The sequence below is a fragment of the Cervus canadensis genome, chromosome 8 (genome assembly GCF_019320065.1).
Source record: "Cervus canadensis isolate Bull #8, Minnesota chromosome 8, ASM1932006v1, whole genome shotgun sequence".
In the NCBI taxonomy this organism is placed as follows: Eukaryota; Metazoa; Chordata; class Mammalia; order Artiodactyla; family Cervidae; genus Cervus; species Cervus canadensis.
Genome location: NC_057393.1, coordinates 12,631,941 through 12,638,861, shown reverse-complemented (window position 1 = coordinate 12,638,861; position 6,921 = coordinate 12,631,941). Strand labels below are relative to the sequence as shown.

The 6,921-nt window shown below is 49.6% G+C and overlaps 1 pseudogene; it reads left to right on the top strand.

Annotated features, from left to right (window-relative positions):
• The first annotated feature begins 2,064 nt into the window (after positions 1 to 2,064).
• Positions 2,065 to 2,746, top strand: LOC122446766 (annotated as a pseudogene).
• The last annotated feature ends 4,175 nt before the right edge of the window (positions 2,747 to 6,921 follow it).

Genomic DNA, 6,921 nt, shown 5'->3' with positions numbered 1-6,921 from the left:
TCAGTGCTGCCCACAAGCCCCTCCAGAGACACGTCCCACCCTGCCCTGGTGCTGGTGTTCAGACACCATTTCCCAGGGCAGGAAATCTTCCAGGTACCCATGGTGGTATCCAGGCTCAAACAGCCCAGGGGCTCTCCTGGTCAGGGTCCCACATTGTCCCCAGGCCCCCAAGCAGCACCACTTGAGCCCCACATCTTGCAAAGTTTCCCCAAGGCAGCCACTTCTGTTACCTGAGTCACGGGACTCAGAGCCAGTCCTTTGGGCAAGGGTGAGGGAGGCAAACGGGGTCCTCCCCACCACCCTAGTATCCCTCTTGGCCCCAGGCACACAGCACCCAAATCTTGTTTCTCCTTCTTGGGCCAAGCAGAAAATAGCCCTCATGCAAATGTGTATTCTTAATTTCCTGCCTGTCTAATGACCTCAAATCCAAACAGCCCCTGAGCTGCAAAACGCAATGGCTGCACTATTATTATCCCCATTTCTCAGAGGAGACACCGGGCTCCGGAGGCCAGGTGGCTTGCCCGAGGTCACCCCAAGCTAATGGAGGGTGCAGCCAAGGCCTGCATCTCACGGGGCTGACACCAAGCCCAAACCCAGTGTCTTCCCAGCCTGCCCTTGGATGCCAGGAGGAGCTAAAGTGTCCGAATTCCATACATGCACAGGAATCGGACAAACTTCCGAGTTTTCTGGGTCACCAACCACGCTTATTTTTATAGGCTCGGCCTCCTTTCAAAGCACAGGGTCTTACTGGCTCCAGCAATGGATTATCCCTCAGAATATAATTGCCAACAAGACCCAAATGACTGAATCTACAAAATGTTTCGATTCCAGAGAGCAGCCGCAGATCAGCAGAGACCCTGGCAGACCAGCTGTCACCATGCAGCTCGGCCCAGAGCTGGTGTCCTCTCCCGCTCTACGAGCCCCACTCTCAGGCCACCAGGAGATCCCCTACCTCCTTCTTTGCAGTAGAGACATCCATCTCCTCCCAACAGGTGAGAGGCACTGCTGGCCTCCTAGGTAACTCACTCACTTCCGCTTCTGTGAGCAAACCCTCCTTACTGCTCTGGAGAAAACCCTCTTCATCAGAGAAAACACCCAGTTTCTCCAGGAAGCTGGGGCAGAGCCATACCTGGCATTGGCCCAAGTTTGCCAATTAGAATCAGAGGTACACAACTAAAGCCCCAAACCAGCCACTTCTGAAGCACAGCGTTCCTTTGACCCAGCAGACAGGATGGCCCTGATATTCTAAAGCTGGAGAAGAAGCCATCACTGGCCTTTCTGGAGCGTGAAGGGGGGTGGGGTACATAGCACCAGCATCCATTCTGGCAGGTGTAAGAAGAAGCCTGGTCCCAGAGGAGGGAGAACCCAGGCAGGCAGAGAGGATGTCTGCTCTCCATTCCCGGGATAAAGCTTGTCCAAAGCCTGGAATCCCAAATAGAGGGTGGAAAAGGATGAAATACAAACTTTACAGCAGAGAGCCCAGCGGGCAGCGCAGTGGAAAATCACATTGGTACCCTGAGCCCTTAGGTACGATGCACCAATAAGACTTCCCCTCTCTGGTCTTTTTCCCCAAATCTGCAAGCTTAGTCTCCAGGAAAAAACGTCAGGTATACCCACCCTGAGAGATGTTCTATGAAATAGCTGATGGCTTCTCTCAAATGTGTGCAGGTAATGAAAGGTAGAGAAAGATGGCAAAAGCAGTCACAGACCAGAGGAGACACATGATGGCTATAAATAAAAACACACGATGACTGGAAGCAAACTAGGATCCTGGATTGGATCTTAGAACAGAAAAACGGACTCAGTGGGTAAAACTGGGGAAATCTGAATGAAGTCTGTAGTTACATTAATAGTAACATCGTAATGACAATTTCTTAGTTTTGGTAAATGCACTGTGGGCACATAAGATGTTCACACAAAACTGAATGGGAACACACAGGAAAGTTGTATTATCTTTCCAAATCTCGGGTAAATCTAAAACCATTTCCAAATTAAAAGTTTTAAAAATAAACCCCCCTTGGGACTTCCCTGGTGGTCTAGTGATTAAGAATCCGCCTTCTTTCAGAAATCAAGAAAAGCCATGAAATGGGAAAGAAATCCCTCAAGGATCTGCTTTACGAGAAGCAGAAATCACGAGAAAAACAAAATCAATGATCTGAAGAGTGAAAATGATGCTTTAAATGAAAAGTTGAAATCAGAAGAACAGAAAAGAATATCAAGAGAGAAAGCAAATTTTAAAAAGCCCTCAGATCATGTATCTGGAGCAAGAGTTAGAAAGCCTAAAGCTGTGTTAAAGATCAAGAATGAGAGGCTGTGCCAACCGGTCATCGAGTGAAAGAAGAAGGAGAAGCTGGTGGACAATGACACAGCACTGGTGGACAAACTGAAGCAGTTCCAGCAGGAGCATGAAGAACTGAAAGCTCGGATGGACAAGCACATGGCAGTTTCCAGGCAACTTTCTATGGAGCAGGTGGTCCTGCAGGAGTCGCTGGAGAAGAAGTCCAAAGTCAACAAGCGCCTCTCCACGGAGAACGAGGGGCTGCCCTGGAAGCTCCGCAACGGGACCCTGTGCGGCCCCAAGAGGTCCCCCACTTCCCCCACCATCCCCTTCCAGACACCTCGGAACTCTGGCTCCTTCCCCAGCCCCAGCACGTCTCACTCAGATGACCTTCCTGGGAGCCAGAGACAGACTGACGGAGTCTCTGCAGGACTGACCCGTCTCACAGCTGTGCACCACCCACCCTAGAAGTGGGAAGTCATGGCTTCCCAAACCGGCTCCTCCTACGTGAGACCGGACTCCGGAGGAAGGCTTCCGACCCAGTCCAAAGATGCTATGGGAACGGATCTACACGGACACTGTTGTACAAAGCACTTACAGAATGGGAAAACCTTGGTCATTGCCTTTTTCACCTATGGGCAGAGGGGAAAACCCTCAGGGCCTGTTAAGATAAAGATTTATATAACCTTTGTAACGTTATATAACCTTTGTAATTTATATAACCTTCACCACAAAAAAAAAAATAAGACTCCGCCTTCCTATGCAGGGGATGCAGACTTGCTCTACTGTTCAGGGAACTAAGCCGCTCTCTGGTCAGGGAACATGCCGCAGAGCATGCACACCTGGAGAGTCCTGGGCTCTGCAAGAAAGTCACCGAAATTGTCCCCTTCCCCCCCTGCCTTCCTCTCTGCCTTCCTCTCCTGGCTGTTCTGTTCTTTGTCCCTTGCCAACCCAACCTACCCGTCCTCATCTGTTGATTCCACTTTCCTATCCCTTCTCCCATAGAGAATGGAGCCCATCTTTGCAGGGAGAGACAAGGCCCCCCATCTTAGGAGGCTGAGCTCACTCCCCAGGGTGGCCGGTCAGTCACCCCTCCACCTGGCTTCCAGGATTGGTTCAGACTTTAGTCTTTCACAGGACTTTAATGAGTGAGAGTTGGGACCGGGACATTCCCTAGAATTACTGGAGGAGAAGCAGACTCTTTCCAACGGGGTTGTTAAGCTAGTGGAGTATAAACCTGGGGCTAGAGAAGAGCCCCTCTTCCAGAATGAAACCAACCACAAGGAAAGCAGGGGAGCAATGGAGAGAGAACTGCTGTCTTGGTTTCAGCCCCTGGGCCCAGCCATGTCTCAGGCTAGTGCCATCATCAGACTGGTACCATCATCAGAGTTTCTCAGCTCTGTAAGTCAATATTGTGGGCTTCTCTGGGTGGCTCAGATGGTAAAGAACTTGCCTGCAATACAGGAGACCTGGGTTCAATCGCTGGGTCAGGAAGATCCCCTGGAGAAGGGAATGGCTACCCACTCCAGTATTCTTGCCTGGAGAATTCCATGGACAGAGGAGCCTGGTTTGGGTTAAACTAGTTAGAATGGAGTTTCTGTTGTTCACAACTTCCAATGCTAAGCCTTCCCTGGGGACAAACTCTGCAAGCATCTCCTCCCTTCCTCAGATGCTCATACTCACCTCCCCCACACCCCGGGACCAACCATGCCTGAAGGCAGAGGGATGAGATGGTTGCACCAGCCCTCTGGGGTGCTGACCTAACATTGGAGTTTGGGTTGCCCCAGCAGCAGCCTCTGAGAAAAGGATACGAGTGCCAGGAGTTGATCTGGGAGGTGGTCCCTGGAAGCTCAGGTAGGGGAGCGAGGGAAAGAGAGAGGGAAAGGTGTGTTCACAAGATCATCGCCATGGGCGACTGGAGTTGAGTCCTGGTAAGGACCTCTGGAGAGGGTGCAGACCACTGCTCAGACTTGCCCACCTAAGGACTAAGCAAGCTGGGGGTTTGTACACCAAATCTCACCCGTCCTGCATTGAGGTCTGCTCCTGAAGCCATTAGTTAATTAATTACCATGTCTGGACTGCCCCGCACACAGGACAAGTGCATGCCCATGCAAAGCAGGAGATGCTTCCAGGAAGAATCCATTGGCATCCTCGGAAAGGTGAGTGCTGGGGTGGGGTGGGGAGGCGGGGGTGTGTGCAGGGCACAGCAGCGGATGCTGCATCCACGGCCAGCATCAAGGAAACTGGGCTCCTCACCTCCTGCTGTTTTCCAGCCTCTGAGGAGTCCCTCTGACCTGTCTCCTCAAGTCCCAGGCCATGTGTTCTGCCCTCTCATCAACACCCCAGACCGCCACGCCTTTGGGACCATGCCCTGTGGACAAGGGCACGCTGCGTCCACACAGGGTTCCCTGTGCCAGGAGCGCTGGCCCCGTCGCAGCTGGGAGCTCCGGTTCCGTGGTGACTCCTCCAGAGGTGACCTGACATTGTTCAGCTCTCTGACCCCATAACCTCTTCTCCTGAGTCAAACCCTTCTGACCTCAACTCCTTTCCCTTCTTCCACAGGCTCCTCCCTCATCAAAGCACCTCATCCCAACACTCCTGAAGTTCCCAAAACCATACTTCTTCCATGACAGTTTCCCAGCCTTGTCCTCCCTGGAGAAAATTCAACAGGAGCGAGTGGAAATTCAGCGGGAAAGGATGGCTTAACAGATGGTGCTAACTCAAGTGGGTATCTTTCTGGATGAAAATAATGTGGATCCCTACCTCAGACTCTTAAGTTCTGTTGGCAAAAGTAAGTTCCAGCTGGAATAAATGTTTACACGCAAAAATGTAAAACAAGAAAAATGATTTAATTTAGGAGACAAGAAAATATGAAGTCCGTATTGGCAAATCTTTTTTCACAGAGATGGGAAATTCAAAGCGTACAAAAGAAAATAAAGACATCTTGGCAAAAAAATATTAAATTCTTGAATAGCAAAATATATAATAAATTAAGGAAACAAACTGTGGAGTGGGAAAATATTTACATTTGAGAGAGAATGTGTTAGTAGCTGTCCTAGATAAAGAGCTCTCACAAACGGGGGCTTCCCTGGCAGCTCAGTGGTGAAGAATCTGCCTGTTAGCGCAGGAAATCGGGCTTGATCCCTGATCCCGGAAGATCCCACATGCCTCGGGGAAACTAAACCTGTATAACACAACTCCTGAGCCTCAACTAGAGAGTAGTCCCCACTCCCTGCAACTAGAGAAAGCCTGCATAGCAACAAAGTCCCAGCACAGTCAAAAATAAATAAAATTACAAAAAAAAAAAAAAGTCCTCACAAATTGATAATAGGAAGACAAAGGAAAAGCAAGCAAAGGATAGGGACATAAATTCAACATAAATTCACTACATGTCAAATCTAAATGACAATTAACATACAAAGGCCAAAAAAAAAAAAAGTGAGCAAGTGGAAGAAGCATCTGGGAGACAAGGGGACTTGATCTGAAGCCAGCTATTGATTTCCACCAGAAACTGCACAGCACAGAACCTAAAAGCCAGGATTGTGCCAACACACGGTCCCTGCTTCAAACTCCAGTTCACCTGTGGTGAGGTGCAGCAAGATGCTGTTTGTATTCATAATACACTCTGCACAGTGACCCGCAGGCAGTAACTCTATTCACACTAACTCTGCACATGACAACATCATTGCCAAGGTCTCGGAAAATGGAGAAAGCACCTTTCTGGATGGTTACAGTGAATTCCCAGCCCAGAACCACCTGCTGCGAATGCGCTGTATTATGGGTTGGACTGTGTCCCCCATAAAGATAAACTGGAGTAAATTCCCAACACCTGAAAATGTGACCTGGTGTGAAATCAGGGTCCTTGCAGATGTGATTGGTTAAGATGAGGTCACGCTGGGCTAGGATGAGATCCTAATCCAATCCAGCTGGCTTTTCCTTTTCCTTGTTTGAACTGCTCCAGGTCTTAGTTGCAACAGGCAGGATCTTCTTATCTTCCTTGCAACGTGCAAACTCTTAGTTGCGGTATGTGGGAGCTGGTTACCTGACCAGGGGTCAAACCCGGGCTCCCTGCATTGGGAGTGTGGAGACTTAGACACTGGACCAGGAAGTCCCTGGCATCTTTACAGAAAGGAAGAGATACAGAGATAGCCCACAGAGGGAAGATGGTCATGTAAACACAGAAGAAGAGATGCAAGATTCTGCCACGAGGCAGCATTCACCAGAAGCTACCAGAGACCAGGATGGAGCCTCCCCTACAGGCGTCAGAGGGAGCCAGGCCCTGCTGACACCGTGGCTACAGGCTTCTGGCCTCCAGAATTCTGAGACAACAGAGGTCTGTTGTTTGAAACCACCCTGTTTACAGTACCTATTACAGCAGCCCTGAGAAACTAAGACAGATTTTAATTGACTTTTCATTTTGAAGTTTGCAAATAAAAGTCAGTTCAATCACGATGCTGTGAACAGTGTACCGGTCCCCTTCCAGGGAAGGGGTTCCTAGATATACAGGAAGCTGATGGGGGTTACATGTGAAATCAAGCCTGAACATTAATTGGAAGGACTGATGCTGAAGCTGAAGCTCCAACATTTTGGCCACTGATGGGAAGAGCTGACTCACTGGAAAAGACCCTGATGCTGGGAAAGAC